The sequence below is a fragment of the Dendrobates tinctorius genome, unplaced genomic scaffold (genome assembly GCF_039654945.1).
Source record: "Dendrobates tinctorius isolate UK_male_01 unplaced genomic scaffold, ASM3965494v1 ptg000155l, whole genome shotgun sequence".
Lineage (NCBI taxonomy): Eukaryota > Metazoa > Chordata > Amphibia > Anura > Dendrobatidae > Dendrobates > Dendrobates tinctorius.
The window spans coordinates 12015039-12033018 of NW_027361822.1; the positions used below are offsets into that span (position 1 = coordinate 12015039).

At 48.3% G+C, this 17980-nt stretch overlaps 2 protein-coding genes across 3 annotated transcripts in view; one reads left to right on the forward strand and one right to left on the reverse strand.

The window, feature by feature from the left end:
• Positions 1-17980, reverse strand: part of LOC141051007 (uncharacterized) — an 850460-nt gene that overhangs the window by 367954 nt on the left and 464526 nt on the right. The gene's annotated exons all lie outside the window — the stretch shown is intronic.
• Positions 10436-17980, forward strand: part of LOC141051010 (uncharacterized) — a 59605-nt gene continuing 52060 nt past the window's right edge. Inside the window, exon 1 of one of the 2 annotated variants that reach the window (XM_073547786.1) lies at positions 10436-10575. The gene's annotated coding sequence lies outside the window, so the exon portion shown is untranslated. Of the gene's footprint in view, positions 10576-11372; positions 11564-17980 lie in introns of those variants that run through there. The other variant, XM_073547787.1, reaches the window with a different exon arrangement.

A 17980-nucleotide genomic window follows, 5' to 3' on the forward strand; every position in this document is an offset into this window, starting at 1 on the left:
CCATAAGTAACACACTACGCCACCATGGACTCAGATCCTGCAGTGCCAGACGTGTCCCACTGCTTAAGCCTGTACATGTCCGGGCCCGTCTGAAGTTTGCTAGAGAGCATTTGGATGATCCAGAGGAGTTTTGGGAGAATGTCCTATGGTCTGATGAAACCAAACTGGAACTGTTTGGTAGAAACACAACTTGTCGTGTTTGGAGGAAAAAGAATACTGAGTTGCATCCATCAAACACCATACCTACTGTAAAGCATGGTGGTGGAAACATCATGCTTTGGGGCTGTTTCTCTGCAAAGGGGCCAGGACGACTGATCCGGGTACATGAAAGAATGAATGGGGCCATGTATCGTGAGATTTTGAGTGCAAACCTCCTTCCATCAGCAAGGGCATTGAAGATGAAACGTGGCTGGGTCTTTCAACATGACAATGATCCAAAGCACACCGCCAGGGCAACGAAGGAGTGGCTTCGTAAGAAGCATTTCAAGGTCCTGGAGTGGCCTAGCCAGTCTCCAGATCTCAACCCTATAGAAAACCTTTGGAGGGAGTTGAAAGTCCGTGTTGCCAAGCGAAAAGCCAAAAACATCACTGCTCTAGAGGAGATCTGCATGGAGGAATGGGCCAACATACCAACAACAGTGTGTGGCAACCTTGTGAAGACTTACAGAAAACGTTTGACCTCTGTCATTGCCAACAAAGCATATATCACAAAGTATTGAGATGAAATTTTGTTTCTGACCAAATACTTATTTTCCACCATAATATGCAAATAAAATGAAAAAAAAACAGACAATGTGATTTTCTGGATTTTTTTTTCTCAGTTTGTCTCCCATAGTTGAGGTCTACCTATGATGTAAATTACAGACGCCTCTCATCTTTTTAAGTGGTGGAACTTGCACTATTGCTGACTGACTAAATACTTTTTTGCCCCACTGTATATATGTATATATTACATAGATAAAAGAAAAGCCGGCAATTCATCTGCCGTGTACTGTAAAATCACAGCAGGAGCCGACAGGATAGAAGAGATAGATTACATACAGTAAATACATAGAGAATAGGTAGATATATAGATGTCAGTGACAAATACAATTAGTACAGTGTGTGTGCAGCTTTCTGTATATGTATTTAATTAATAAAAGATTATTTTACTGAAAAAAAATGGCGTAGGCTTCTGCACAATTTTTGTAACCTGCAGAGGGAAAGCTGATGGCTGGGGGCCGATGTTTATAGCCTGGTAAGGGGGTAATACCTATGGAGCTTTACAGGCTATTAATATCAGCTCGCAGCTGTATACTTAGGGTACTGTCACACTTAGCGATGTACCAGCGATCCCGACCAGCGATATGACGCGGTCAGGATCGCTGGTGCATCGCTAAGTGGTCTCTAGTGAGCTGCCACACAGGCAGATCTCACCAGCGACATCGCTGGGGACGGGGGTCGCTACTTACCTGTCACACCAGGCGATCCTGCGTCCTCCTGCCCGGCTCCACGTGTCGCTCGTTGTCACAGCAGGAAGCGCCGCAGGAAGCTGACGACGAGAAACGGTCCTGGACGTTCTCGCGCGATCAGCGATAACCAGCGGGGGAGCCGGTCGTAGGTAAGTATCAGACATAGCGATATCGCTAGCAATATCGCTATAACGTCACTAGTTATAGCGATATTGCTAGCGATATCTCTTAGTGTGACATGCCCTTTAACCTTTACTGGTTATTAAAACCTTTCTGACTTCAGACGAACTATTCCGTCCATGTGACCCGGCCCTATTTGACCATGGACGGAACAGTACGTCTAAGTGATTGGCTGCGCTCACAGGGTGTCTGCTGAATCTGACAGCTGACACCGGACAATAGGTGCACAGACCGCTTCCGGCACTTTAAGCCACGAATATACTGCGATTTAACAAGATTGCAGATTGCAGCATTCAGGAGCTGGCACAGGGGCTGACAGCCTCTCTGCCTTTGTATCGGAGACCCCGCGGCATGACATGGTGAGTTGTCATGACAACATCCGGTTCACCAGAGCTAAGTAAACTTCCGATCATGCGCAGTGCATGATCAGCAAGTCTCTCTCTGTTAGTGCAGCACTGAGAGCTTATATGGTATGCAGATGCTGCTTCCTCTGCATGCCATAGAAGCTATCAGGTTGCAAAAAATGATTGTCCCATAGTGGGACTAAGTAAAAAAGTTAGGAAAAAGTAAAAAAAAAGTAAATTGTAAAAATATTAAATATTATAATTTTTCTATAAAATAGTTGTTATTGTATAAATGCGCCAAAACATGAGAAACGATATGAGGTATCTCTGTAATTGTACTAACCCAAAGAATAAAACTGCCTTATCAATTTTGCCACACACAGAAAGGTATTAATCGCCCCCCCCAAAAAAAAATAAATTTATGAATTGCTGGTTTTTACTCATTCTGTCTCCCAAAAATCGGAATAAAAAGCGATCAAAAAATAGAATGGGCCCAAAAATGATACCAATAAAAACGTCAACTCGTCCTGCAAAAAACAAGACCTTAAATGACTCTGTGGGCCAAAATATAGAAAAATTATAGCTCTCAAAATATGGTGATGCAAAAACTATTTTTTTGCAATTAAAAGTGTCTTTTAGCGTGTGACAGCAGCCAAACATAAAAACATTAGTTTTCAATCTCGACGGTGCCAAGATGCTACCGTCCACGCTGAGAACCACTGGTGAATGAGCTGCTGGGAACGCAGCGTCTGTAACTGGGGGGAAGTCATAGAGGTTACCTCCAGTCACTGAGCTCTGTTCCCAGCCGGGCAGAGCTGCGGTGAGATCCGATGACATCCCCACTAGCACCGTGAGCGCTCACAGCTCATAGTGCTAGCGAGGATCTCACTGAAGCCACCGCAGTTACATCCGGTCACTGGGCTCTGTTCCCAGCCGGGATGAGATCTGGGGTCACTTATAGAATTCACATACCAGACCAAGCTGGATTTATGCCAGGCCGAGAGGCCAGAGATAATACTATTAAGTCTATTAACTTAATTCATCATGCTAAATCCCGGAATGTCCCATCAATCCTCTTATCCACTGATGCCGAGAAGGCATTTGATAGGGTCAATTGGGTTTTCATGGAAGAGACCCTCATTCATCTGGGTCTGGGAACAAGGATTCTCCAGTGGATCCTGTCTCTATATTCAGTCCCTTCCGCCAGGATCCGGGTGAACGATGCACTTTCAGATCCGTTTTATATTTATAATGGCACACGACAGGGATGCCCTCTGTACCCCCTCATTTTCATCCTCACCCTTGAACTCTTTCTTAGACATGTTAGAGCCAACCCCAATATCTCAGGTATTCATGTACTTCAAAACACTTATAAAGTAGCAGCATATGCTGATGACCTTCCTTCTTCATTACCTCACCTAAGATCTCCCTGCCTAACCTAATGAATGAATTCAGAACATATGCCCAACTCTATGCTGATGGACCCCCGGAGCCGGTCGCCCCCTTCTTTCCTTGCACAGTGGGAGAGAGATTTAAATATTTATTTTACGGAAGATCAGAGAACTCGAATTTTTACCCTTGTACACTGTGCCTCGATTAGCTCTAGGTTCCAGAAGGCTGGCTATAAGATTTTGTGCAAATGGTACAGAGTGCCGTCGAGGTTGCACACCATATTTCTGGAAATTAACCCCAACTGCTGGAAGTGTAGAAGGGCAGAGGGCACGATTTTTCATATTTTCTGGCAATGTGACATTTTGCAATAATTTTGGACAGAGGTGTGGGAAATTATTTGTCGGGTTACGGGTTGTTCCGAAAAGTTGACTGCGGCTCTGATACTACTCCAACATAATGAAATCCCTCTCCGGATCTATAAAATCCTCTCTGTTGAAATTTTTTGATCATGGCTGCGAGGGCTTGTATCCCGGAGAGATGGAAGAGTCCCGTTCCTCCAACCATAACTCAGTGGATTGCAAAAGTCAATGAAATTATGTATATGGGGGACCTCACCTCATCCACACATGAATCACACCCAAAGTTTTGGGCTACTTGGTTTGGATGGATGGATTTTCGAAGCTCTAGTGAGTATTGTGATCTAATGCTGGAGGCAAACCCCCCCCGAGCTTAACTGAAAACATCAGGTTGAGTGGTGGACTTGGTCGGGTGGCTACTCCTTCCCTTACCCAGTTTTTTCCTTCCCTCCCCCTTTTTTTTTTTGCCTCTCTTGGCTCCATCACTTATTTCCCCCCACTCTCTTATTTCGCTTCAACTGCTCTCCTTCTTCTTCCTCTGCTCTGTCTTTTCTTTCCTATACTGTTTGTTAAAAGTTTAAAAATGAAAGACCCTCCGAATTGACCTCTACTATCGGCTCCCCGGATGTTAAGGACTCGTGGACGATTGTCTTGGTCGGGAGTTAAGTTGTATTGCATGTATTCGTCTACTTGTCTGGTTTCAATTATTATGTTGACCTGGATTTCGTTGTGAGTCTTTAAATAAAGAATTATAAAAAAAAATAAAAATTCACATATCAGGAAACAGTAGATTAGTTCCAAAAAGGGGGCACTTGTTGGGCATTGCCACTGTTAAGGCACATCAGATAAGTTCCTTAGGGGGTCTAGTTTCCAAAATGGGGTCACTTGTAGGGGGTTTCTTCTGTTTAGGCCCAATAGGGGCTCTCCAAACACGACATGGCGTCCGATCTCAATTCCAGCCAATTTTGATTTGAAAAAGTCAAACAGCGCTCCTTCGCTTCCGAGCTCTGCCATGCGCCCAAACAGTGGTGTCCCCCCCCACATATGGGGTATCAGCATACTCAGGACAAATTGGACAACAACTTTTGGGGTCCAATTTCTCCTTTTACCCTTGGAAAAATAAAAAAATTTAGATCTGAAATAAATTTTTTGTGAATAAAAAGTTAATTGTTCATTTTTTTAAACATTCCAAAAATTCCCGTGAAGCACCAGAAGGGTTAATAAACTTGAGTGTGGTTTTGAGCACCTTGTGGGGTGTAGTTTTTAGAATGGTGTCGCTTTTGCATATTTTCTATCATATAGACCAGGGTTCCCCAACTCCGATCCTCAAGGCCCACCAACAGGTCAGGTTTTCAGGATTTCCTTAGTATTGCCCAGGTGATAATTGCATCACCTGTTCAATACAAGGGAAATCCTGAAAACATGACCTGTTGGTGGCCCTTGAGGACCGGAGTTGGGCAACCCTGATATAGACCCCTCAAGGTGACTTCAAACGATGTGTAAATGACATAGAGAATTTCTCTATGTAAAAGCTCATGCTAAAATCGCATTGCAATCTGGTAGCAATCGCACTGCATTCGGATGTATATCGGATGCTAGGTGTGAAGAATCCGATTGTACTCACATGACATTCTCATGACACCCGCATTACACTCGTGTGACTCTTGGCAGGGAGACTCGGACCAATTTTTCATATGTTTAGTGTGACTCCGGCCATAGGCGAAAACTCCACCCCCTGAGGCTTCACCTCCACTACAAAAAGATGCTCTAAGGGTATGTGCACACGTAGTGAAATCTGCTGCGGTTCTGCAGCGTTTCTGCACCTGCGGGTCCGCAGCAGATTCTGCTGCGTTGTACAGTACCTTTATTTTCAATGGAAAAAAAAAATGCAGTGCATATGCTGCGTTTTTTTCCGCGCGGTTTTGCTGCGGTTTACAATCCGCAGCATGTCAATTGTTTGGTGCAGAAATGCTGCCGTTTTACACTTCATCCATTATGAGGTGTAAACCCGCAGGGCAAAACCGCAGATAAACCGCAGGACTTTTGTCCTGCGGATTAACCTGGCGTCCTTGACTTTTCCAGGGGAAGAGTCCTGAGGAGAGAATTTGCATATTCCCAGTGCCTTCTGGGATAAGTGAAGAGTCTCCGCGAGCTCAGCGATCACTGGATTTTGGCTGTTGCAGCTGAAAAGAGATTTATTTGGGTTGAAGATAAAGTCTCTACCTTTGTCACATTTCAGATAGCTCAAATATCCTGTCTTCCCTTTACCTCAGTATTCCTTTGTCTATTGGGACAAAAGTTTTTCCTGTGTTTTTCCTCTCTCTCTTCTTGTGGGAAACCTTTCTTTTTAGTCACAGATTTTTTCCAAGATCTGATCCAGGACCAGCCCAAAGAGTAATTTTCCTTCAAGGCATATGCTGGCCCATCTGGACTTGGAAGTTGTATCACCCTGACAGTGTATGAGCCATAGAGATCTTCTAGGTGCGTTAAAAAAAAGTACCATATATTACAACGTCAGAGTCAAGGACACCAATGGTGCTGCAAGGAGACGATTTGTATGAGGTCCTGGCACACTATGGGTAAGAAACTGGGATTCAAATTTAGCATTTTCCCCTTTACTTTCAGTGCAGCAAACTCACTCCAGAAGTTCATTGTGGATCCCTGAATGATCCAATGTTGTCCTAAATGGCTAATGATGATAAATATAATCCACCTGTGTGTAATCAAGTCTCTGTATAAAAACACACCTGCTCTGTGATAGTATCAGGGTTCTGTTTGATGCACAGAGAGCTTCATGAAGACCAAGGAACATAACAGGCAGGTCCGTGATACTGTTGTTGAGAAGTTTAAAGCTGGATTTGGATACAAAATGATTTTGAAAACATTAAACATCCCAAGGAGCACTGTGCAAGCGATCATATTGAAATGGAAGGAGTATCATACCACTGCAAATCTACCAAGACCTGGCCGTCCCTCTAAACTTTCATCTCAAACAAGGAGAAGACTGATCAGAGATGCAGCCAAGAGGCCCATGATCACTCTGGATGAACTGCAGAGATCTACAGCTGAGGTGGGACAGTCTGTCCAAAGGACAACAATCAGTCATACACTGCAGAAATCTGGCCTTTATGGAAGAGTGGCAAGAAGAAAGCCATTTCTCAAAGATATCCATAAAAAGTGTCGTTTAACCCCTTCTTGACCCAGCCTATTCTGACCTTAATGACCTGGCCATTTTTTGCAGTTCTGACCAGTGTCCATTTATGAGGTAATAATGCTAGTAGTAAATTTAGGTAAATAATTTTTGCGTTTATTTGTGAAAAAAAACGGAGGTTTGGCGAAAATTTTGAAACTTTTGCAATTTTCAAATTTTGAATTTTTACTCTGTTAAACCAGAGAGTTATGTGACACAAAATAGTTAATAAATAACATTTCCCACATGTCTATTTTACATAAGCACAATTTTGGAAACAAACTTTTTTTTGTTAGGAAGTTGTGAGGGTTAAAAATTGACCAGCGATTTCTCATTTTTACAACAAAATTTACAAAACCATTTTTTTTACGGACCATGTGAAGAAACCAGATTGTATCCTAATTTCCCAGACAACCATGCTTTTGTAAACCCACAAGAATTGACTTTTTATCCGTATATTGGCTTGTGGATTTAAGTGTTTATGTCTGGTGGGTCAATAAGACAGACTTTCATACCATTTAACATACTGTGTAAAGGCCCCCGTCACACATAAAGATGCACCAGCGATCCTGACAACGATACGAACTTGTCAGGATCGCTGGTGCCTCGCTACATGATCGCTGGTGAGCTGCCAAACAGGCAGCTTCACCAGCGATCAGCACCAGCGAGGACGCTGGTATCTAAGGTAAATATCGGGTTACTAAGCGGCGCGCGTCACTTAGTTACCCGATGTGTACCTTAGAAACCTGAAACCTGCGTGCTGGCGCCGGGAGCTGCCAGCACACAGGTTTCTAAGGTACACATCAGGTAACTAAGTGACACGCCGCTTAGTAACCCGATCTTTACCTTAGAGACCAGCTCTCAGCGCCTGCTTAGAGCGCTGGGAGCCTCGCTGATCATTGGCTCCCGCTGCCACACGCAGCGATGCGCGCTGGCCAGCGGGAGAGCAACGATGAGAAAATGGCCCAGGCCGATCGAGCACGTGTGGCGTCACAAAATCAGCGATCTTGCTAGCGAGATCGCTGTGTGTGACGGGGCCTTAAGTCTGTAATAGTGTCCTGTTCATAGTGTGTGCTTATCTGTGTTTATTGTGAGCTGATATGCTAATTGTGTATTGTCGTCTATAACCAGTTTGTTGACTTCGAAGGTAGATAGGTAAAGGCTGTGAGGGTGTACTGAAGGACACTGGGTAATTCTAAAAATAGCTTACTTGCCTGGGGTATAAAAAGACCCTGAGACGGAGAGACCAGATCTCATCTCATCACACAGAGCGCTACCAGTCTGCACAACACTCAACGGACAAAAGAGAGGACTGCAGCCAATTCATCAAGGCACCATCACGAGGGACACGGATCTATGATGCTAAGGGAAACCTAGGAGTGATCGGCTCCGGTTGGAAGGACACAGATCTGATCCAGTGAACATCTCTGAAGCATGAATATGTTTGGAGAAAGCCAGGTTTTGGGACCCGCTGGTCGCCTGGTTCCAGGGAGATGGTCGGATAAGCCAGGTGGTGACTCTCGTGTCTACCGGCTTTGGACCTTGTATGGACAGTATGGACTGTCACCTCCCTACACTTGTTATCTCTTCTCTGTGTGTATATCACAGGTGGAATAACGACCCTGGGAGCTCTGACGTAACATCTACCATTATCAAGGCGAGTCAGCGGAAGGGTTAGGCCCTGTAAAGTGCACCATTTTGGGGGTAATTGCTGGAATTGTTCTGTTTGCTATTGGGTGTTGTGGTTCAATAAAGTATTGCCACACTGTTGCACCCTAACCCAGAGATGTCTGTGTAGTATGTTGCCCACGGGGAGATAGAGCGGGCATTCAGTGGTATGAGCCCTGGTCCATGCAGTCTTTCTAAAGGCAGCCGGGCCAGCGGACGGGAGCACCCACTGATCCCGTTTCTCCACAGCGGTTCTGCTCCGTACACCTCGTAAACACACGCGGCTCCGCTCCGTACACCTTGTACACACTCGGCTCCGCTCCGTACACCTTGTACACACACGGCTCCGCTCCGTACACCTCGTAAACACACGCGGCTCCGCTCCGTACACCTCGTACACTCAGCTCCGCTCCGTACACCTCGTACACACACGGCTCCGCTCCGTACACCTCGTACACACGCGGCTCCGCTCCGTACACCTTGTACACACTCGGCTCCGCTCCGTACACCTTGTACACACACGGCTCCGCTCCGTACACCTCGTACACACGCGGCTCCGCTCCGTACACCTCGTACACACGCGGCTCCGCTCCGTACACCTCATAAACACGGCTCTGCTCCGTACACCTCGTACACACACGGCTCCGCTCCGTACACCTCATAAACACGGCTCTGCTCCGTACACCTCGTACACACACGGCTCCGCTCCGTACACCTCATAAACACGGCTCTGCTCCGTACACCTCATACACACACGGCTCCGCTCCATACACCTCGTACACTCAGCTCCGCTCCGTACACCTCGTACACACGGCTCCGCTCCGTACACCTCATACACACACGGCTCCGCTCCGTACACCTTGTACACACACGGCTCCGCTCCGTACACCTCGTAAACACACGCGGCTCCGCTCCGTACACCTCGTACACTCAGCTCCGCTCCGTACACCTCGTACACTCAGCTCCGCTCCGTACACCTCGTACACACACGGCTCCGCTCCGTACACCTCGTACACACGCGGCTCCGCTCCGTACACCTCGTACACACTCGGCTCCGCTCCGTACACCTCGTACACACACACCGCTCTGCTCCGTACACCTCGTACACACAGGGCTCCGCTCCGTACACCTCGTACACACACGGCTCCGCTCCGTACACCTCGTACACACACGGCTCCGCTCCGTACACCTCGTACACACACACCGCTCTGCTCCGTACACCTCGTACACACAGGGCTCCGCTCCGTACACCTCGTACACACACGGCTCCGCTCCGTACACCTTGTACACACTCGGCTCCGCTCCGTACATCTCGCACACACGCGGCTCCGCTCCGTACACCTCGTACACACGCGGCTCCGCTCCGTACACCTCGTACACACACGGCTCCGCTCCGCACACCTCATAAACACGGCTCCGCTCCATACACCTCGTACACTCAGCTCCGCTCCGTACACCTCATACACACACGGCTCCGCTCCGTACACCTCATAAACACGGCTCCGCTCCATACACCTCGTACACTCAGCTCCGCTCCGTACACCTCATACACACACGGCTCCGCTCCGTACACCTCGTACACACACGGCTCCGCTCCGTACGCCCCGTACACACACGGCTCCGCCCCGTACACCTCGTACACACACGGCTCCGCTCCGTACACCTCGTACACACACGACTTTGCTCTGTACACACACGACTCTGCTCTGTACACACACGACTCTGCTCTGTACACACACGACTCTGCTCTGTACACACACGACTCTACTCTGTACACACACGACTCTACTCTGTACACACACGACTCTGCTACATCCACCCTGTAAACCCCTCCTGACCCCACACAGAAACTTCCCCTCATCCAGCACCATGACACCCAGCACAGCAGAGTCCTGCATACACTGAGGCCCCTGATCATGTGACCCCTGACTCCTCCCCTCCTGTGACCTCATCCCAGGTCCTGTGCGCACAGAGCAGCGGCTCTGCAGGTGGAGGTAGGTGCTGGAGATTCCCCATTACTGGGCTGCACAGGGGGCAGTAACCCCTCCATTCCCGGAGATAGCGCCCCCTGCAGGTGGAGGTAGGTGCTGGAGATTCCCCATTACTGGGCTGCACAGGGGGCAGTAACCCCTCCATTCCCGGAGATAGCGCCCCCTGCAGGTGGAGGTAGGTGCTGGAGATTCCCCATTACTGGGCTGCACAGGGGGCAGTAACCCCTCCATTCCCGGAGATAGCGCCCCCTGCAGGTGGAGGTAGGTGCTGGAGATTCCCCATTACTGGGCTGCACAGGGGGCAGTAACCCCTCCATTCCCAGAGATAGCGCCCCCTGCAGGTGGAGGTAGGTGCTGGAGATTCCCCATTACTGGGCTGCACAGGGGGCAGTAACCCCTCCATTCCTGGAGATAGCGCCCCCTGCAGGTGGAGGTAGGTGCTGGAGATTCCCCATTACTGGGCTGCACAGGGGGCAGTAACCCCTCCATTCCCGGAGATAGCGCCCCCTGCAGGTGGAGGTAGGTGCTGGAGATTCCCCATTACTGGGCTGCACAGGGGGCAGTAACCCCTCCATTCCCGGAGATAGCGCCCCCTGCAGGTGGAGGTAGGTGCTGGAGATTTCCCATTACTGGGCTGCACAGGGGGCAGTAACCCCTCCATTCCCGGAGATAGCGCCCCCTGCAGGTGGAGGTAGGTGCTGGAGATTCCCCATTACTGGGCTGCACAGGGGGCAGTAACCCCTCCATTCCCGGAGATAGCGCCCCCTGCAGGTGGAGGTAGGTGCTGGAGATTCCCCATTACTGGGCTGCACAGGGAGCAGTAACTCCTCCATTCCCGGAGATGGCGCCCCCTTATCCCAGTGCTCGCAGTGACCCCAGTTCCCCATTCCTTGCTCTCTGTCTCCTCCTCTGACAGGAAGCTTGGCTCTTCCTTCCTGTGGGGCAGAGATGGTGGGAAGTGTCTGTAGTGAGTGGAGCCTTGTGCTCAGCTGTAAGTAGTGCGGTTATTGTGTGTATTTCCCCCGGTCCCGGCTGTGTATAGGCGGTAATGTGAGGCTGGGGGGGGGATCTGTGTATAGGCAGTAATGTGAGGCTGGGGGGGATCTGTGTATAGGCGGTAATGTGAGGCTGGGGGGGGATCTGTGTATAGGCGGTAATGTGAGGCTGGGGGGGGATCTGTGTATAGGCGGTAATGTGAGGCTTGGGGGGATCTGTGTATAGGCGGTAATGTGAGGCTGGGGGGGGATCTGTGTATAGGCGGTAATGTGAGGCTGGGGGGGATCTGTGTATAGGCCTTAATGTGAGGCTGGGGGGGGGGTTCTGTGTATAGGCGGTAATGTGAGGCTGGGGGGGATCTGTGTATAGGCGGTAATGTGAGGCTGGGGGGGATCTGTGTAAAGGCGGTAATGTGAGGCTGGGGGGGATCTGTGTATAGGCGGTAATGTGAGGCTGGGGGGGATGTGTATAGGCGGTAGTGTGAGGCTGGGGGGGATGTGTATAGGCGGTAGTGTGAGGCTGGGGGGATCTGTGTATAGGTGGTAATGTGAGGCTGGGGGGGATCTATGTATAGGCGGTAGTGTGAGGCTGGGGGGGATCGGAGCCTCTAATGTGGAGATTCCCCATTACTGGAAACAGGTGCTAGTAACCCCTTCATTACCAGGGAAATCTCATTTTTCTTTTAAGATGAGGTTGTTGTCACTGAAGTGCAGGACTTTGAGGGGAAATGAGAAATTATCGATGGTTTTGATCGCTCGATCACCCTTGATATTAACCCCATAGTGACCACTAATACATCTTTTTACTAACCTGAGATATAAGTGAATAGCATCCCTCCCTGGACAGGTGACAGTGCAGCAGCTGTACAGTATAGCTGACCCCCTGCTGCATCAGTCACCATCAGTTTTGGCACCAGATGGCTAACAGTGTGGGGGGCTTCCTCTTTAACCCCATTCACACCCTGAGATCATGATCGTGTGGTCCTGATGGTCACAATGGCAATCCACGGCCGTAGAGTCTGCCGGCTACAGTGACCTGTTCAGAAGTTAGTAGCATTTTAGTGGTAAACATAAATTGTATTCAATCCCATCATGTCACCTTGCGTTAATATCTGAAAATCATCTGAAGGGTTAATAAACTACCCAGTAGCAGTTTTTAATATGGTGAAAGGGGGCTGTTTTTTTAAATGGTCTCACTTTTGGGGGTTTCCAACACATAGGTCCCCCAAAGTCAATTCAAAACTGAATAGTTCTCTAAAAAAGCTGCTAAATTTTTAAACATCCTAACAACATGAAGACATCTTACCGATCATAGAAATGTTTATTTTTTTGTGTGGTATGACTATCTGGATTAAAATGTATAAACCCTTAAAATTTGAAAATTGCTAATTTTACTCTTCGCCACGACAGCACCCACTGGAGGTATCGGATCCGCCCATTTGGAACAGGAAACCCTACAGGAAAGATAAAAGTGGCGGTCCACCTTTCCTCCTCAGTTTTGGTTTCCTGTTCCAAATGGAGCAGGATCCTGCAGGATCTTACCTGGGCCATGCATCCGCCTGTGCGGTCTCCTCGGGAACGGCAGGGGCTGCGGTCCGGAAGCAGCGTCGGGGGAGATTCCGTTTGACGGCTCCCCCCTCGCCTGGTGGCATAACGGTGATGACCGGGTCCAGGGAGGGCCGCCCGGTCTTACCAGGGAGCGGGCCGGTCTGGCATCCGGAGGCAGAACACCCCCCCCATCGGTGGGGATACAGCGTGGGAGGTGAAGCCATGAGCGCGCGAACCGCGCGTGTGAGTAGCGGTGGCGCAGGAGCTGGCCGGCGCCCGACGCTCCTATACCCCGGAAGTAATGGTTGAACTTCCGGGGTAGGATGGCGATGACGCGCCGCATGTGCCCTGACACAGGGCGACTTCCGGGGGCACGACAGGAGTGAAGATAAAACAGCGCTCCAGCGCTGCAACGATGGAACCATGTCGTCCCCCACGGAGTCGCAGGCCCCAGCAGGGGATTCAGCTGGGGGCAATTCCACCAGGGACCGCAGCGCCAGGACAGAGACTGCCCGCAGGAGCGAGGCAGCAGAAACCAGATCCAGACCGTCTCAGCCATCCGACCGGGTATTAAGCTTCACTGGGTGAGTGTGCAAAGTATATACTCTAACTATTAAGCTAACCTCCCCCCCCCCCCCCCTCTTTACCTTTGACCTCCCACTTCAGTCAAAGAAAAAAGAAAATACTAAACATAAAGAATGCGCATTATGTTCAGAGCCTCTCCCTGACTCCTACCCCAAAAAACTCTGCAAACAATGCATGAAAGAGACCAGGCAGGGGTCGACGATATCTTCTAAAGATATCCGAGCCATAATTAGGGAGGAGATACAAGCCATCAACCGCGCCAGCACTCCCTCAGAGTCCAGTCATAAGAAACAGGTCGTTGTTAGTTCAGAGTCAGAGGAAGAACAGGAGTTAAATTCAGGCTCCGCATTCACGTCCTCATCGTCATCCTCGGAGATGGAAGGACGCGCATGTTTTCCACTGGACAGCGTAGATAACCTAGTAAAAGCGGTTAGAAATACTATGGGGTGTGAAGAGGAAAGGGGAGCCCAAACCGCGCAGGACATTATGTTTGCGGGATTGGCAGAAAAAAAGAGGAGATCATTTCCGGTGATACCGGCAATTAAGGACCTCATCAAAAGAGAGTGGGAAAAACACGACCAGAGGGGTTTTCTCCCATCAGCCTCAAAACGGAAGTATCCGTTCACTGATGAAGACCTATTGAAATGGACTAAAATACCAAAGGTGGATGCCATCATAGCCTCCACTTCCAAACAGACCTCGATCCCGGTCGAGGACGCAGGATTATTAGCAGACCCATTAGACCGAAAGGCAGAATCTTCGCTCAAAAGGTCCTGGGAGTCCACCACCGGGGTATTCAAACCCGCAATAGCCAGCACATGTACTGCTAGATCAATGCTGGTATGGCTAGATCAATTAGATCAGCAGATCGAGCAAAGAGTGTCAAGGGAGAAACTGCGTGCAGCCATCCCGTTGATAAGAGGTGCAGCTGCCTTTATGGCAGATGCTTCAGCGGACACCCTAAGACTGGCAGCGAGGTCGGCAGCCCTGGTGAATAACGCCAGATGCGCGCTGTGGATAAAAAGCTGGAAAGGGGACGCACAATCAAAATCCAAAATTAGTGCAACCCCATGCGAGGGTGAGTTCCTCTTCGGGAAAGCCTTAGACGAAATTCTCGCCAAGGCAAAAGAGAGGAAAAAGGCCTTCAGTGATTCTCCCATTCAATTTTATAGGAAAATCTTTAAGAGACGGCCATTCGGGAGAAGAAGACAGTCGGACAGAACGAATAGATGGGCCACGAAAGACGAAAAGCAGAAGGGTACCATCTTCAGAGGGCCAACATATAGGAGAGATAAAAATTAAGAGTTTAGACCCACCAGTTGGGGGTAGATTAAAATTTTTTGTTACCAAATGGGAACAAATTACGTTAAGCCCATGGATTTTGAACATAATCAAGGAAGGAATAAAGATTGAATTCCTTCAGATCCCTTATGAGTTCTTTGTTATAACTCGCCTTAATTCCTCAGTTCAGCAAAAGGCTCTCGAAGACGAGATTCGAGTCCTACTAGCTAAAAAAGTTTTAGTTGACGTCCCTGAGGAACAAGAGGGTAGAGGCTTTTACTCTCCCCTGTTTTTGGTTTCTAAACCAGACGGTACGTTTAGAACCATTATTAATTTAAAGAAGCTTAATTCATTTATAAAAAATTATAACTTCAAAATGGAATCAATTAGATCCACTATAAAGCTTCTTTTCCCAAATTGCGTAATGGCAGGGATTGATTTAAAAGATGCTTATTATCATCTCCCTATTCACAATAGATTCCAGAAATATCTAAGAGTCGCAGTGGAAGTCGAGGGCAGGATTCGTCATTTCCAATACGCGGCCATGCCCTTCGGGCTTTCCACGGCACCAAGAATATTTACCAAGGTGATGGCAGAAGTGATGGCCTACCTTCGCCAAAAGAACACACTGATCGTGCCGTATTTAGACGACTTCCTAATAATTGGGAATTCAGTCAAACAATGTACCGAACGCGTGACTGAGGCAATCTCCTCTTTTCAGAGCCTTGGCTGGATCATCAATATCCAAAAGTCCAGACTCGATCCACAATCTCTCCAGACATTTCTAGGATTTCAACTAGATTCCTTGACCCAGAGATGTCTACTACCTCAGGTAAAAATCACCCTCACGAAACAAAAAATACGAGCAGCTATAGATAGACCACGTGTGTCCTTGAGAGGAGCAATGTCACTATTAGGATCACTAAATTCTTGCACCCCGGCAGTCCGGTGGGCCCAGTACCATGTCCGTACACTACAACACCAGATCCTCCAAGAGGATAAGCGACATAGTGGTCATTTACAGAGCAAAATAACCCTGTCACAAGAAGTCTTGACTTCTCTAGAGTGGTGGTTAGATGATGACCATTTATGTTCAGGAGTTCCATGGGTTATAGTTCCATCCTGTATCGTAACCACCGATGCCAGTCCCCAGGGCTGGGGAGCCCACATGGAGAATGGGTTTCATCAGGGAAGGTGGAATAGAGAGGAATGCGAGTACTCATCCAATTTAAAAGAACTGACTGCAGTGTTCTATGCGCTATACAACTTCCTTCCGCAGCTCCAACAGAAGCATGTCAGGATCCTATCGGACAACACCACCACAGTGGCCTATATAAACAGACAAGGAGGGACTCGATCAGAGACTCTGATGTCTTCAGCGGCAAGAATTTTAAACTTAGCAGAAAACTATTTTTTGTCCCTCTCGGCCCTTCATATCAGAGGCGAGAGCAATCAAAAGGCAGACTTCCTAAGCCGACACTCTACGGCAAGGAGATTGGTGCCTCAATCAGAAGGTCTTCAGGGACATAGTAGCCCTATGGGGACAACCCGAGGTGGACCTTTTCGCCACAGAGGAGAACAGGCAGATAAAAACATTTGCCTCCCTATCTCCATCAGATCACCCAGACATACTAGACGCCCTTCTAGCTCCATGGAATTTCAACCTGGCGTATGCATTCCCTCCATTGATCCTCCTACCTCAAGTAATTCGGAAGATCAGAGACGACAAAGCAAGGATAATCTTAATAGCACCGTTCTGGCCAAAAAGACCGTGGTTTTCGTGGCTGCAAATTATGTCAATAACAGATCCTTGGGTCCTTCCTTCGACTCCCAACCTACTCTCCCAAGGCCCCTTTTTCCACCCTCAAGTGGCCAGCTTGCACTTGACGGCGTGGAATTTGAGAGGCAGTTATTGAGGACAAGAGGGTTCTCTGAGTCTTTAATTACTACACTACTACAAAGTAGAAAACAGTCCACAACCCAAATTTACACTAGAATATGGAAAAAATTTCTTCAATTCCATACAGTACCTCATACAGCAGAAGTTCCGATAATCCCAATCTTGGAATTTCTGCAGAAAGGGAAAGACTTAGGCTTAGCAGTAAATACGCTAAGAGTACAAATATCGGCATTAGGAGCACTATATGGCCATAATATAGCAGGCAACAAGTGGATAACTCGATTCATTACAGCTTGTGAACGAATAGCTCCAATCCACATACCCTCCGTCCCTACATGGGATCTAAATCTGGTCTTAGACGCCCTAACGGTAGACCCCTTTGAGCTGATCGACACAATTCCCTTCAAATACTTAGCACTTAAAATGGCCCTCTTGGTAGCACTGACCTCAGCTAGAAGAGTGGGTGATATCCAGGCCTTGTCAATAGATCCACCTTTTTTTCAAGAATACCAAGACAGATTGGTATTAAAACCAGACCCTGCCTACCTGCCAAAAGTGGCAACAAAATACCATAGATCTCAGGAGATACTCCTCCCAACCTTCTATAAAAATCCCTCTACTCCGGAAGAGCAGAAGTTCCATACTCTGGACGTCAAAAGAACTGTCCTAAAATATATTGAGAGGTCCAACAGTTGGAGGCAGAGTAGGGCCCTATTTGTTTCATTTCAGGGTTGTAAGAAGGGGTATGGAGTCACGAAGAGCACCATTTCCCGGTGGATCAGAGAGGCCATTCGTTTAGCCTACTCCGCAAAAAACGAAGATCCTCCAGGGAACATCAGGGCGCATTCCACCAGGGCAATGGCAACTTCTTGGGTGGAAAAGGGAGATGTTCCGATTGAAACTATATGTAAGGCGGCAGTTTGGTCATCCCCTTCTACCTTCTATAACCACTATAGACTTGATCTTTCATCAACCTCTGACTTAAGCTTTGGCAGGACTATCCTTGGCACGGTGGTCCCACCCAGGTCTCTGGAATCTCTCCAGTGGGTGCTGTCGTGGCGAAGAGTAAAAAGCCGGATTACTTACCGGTAATGCTCTT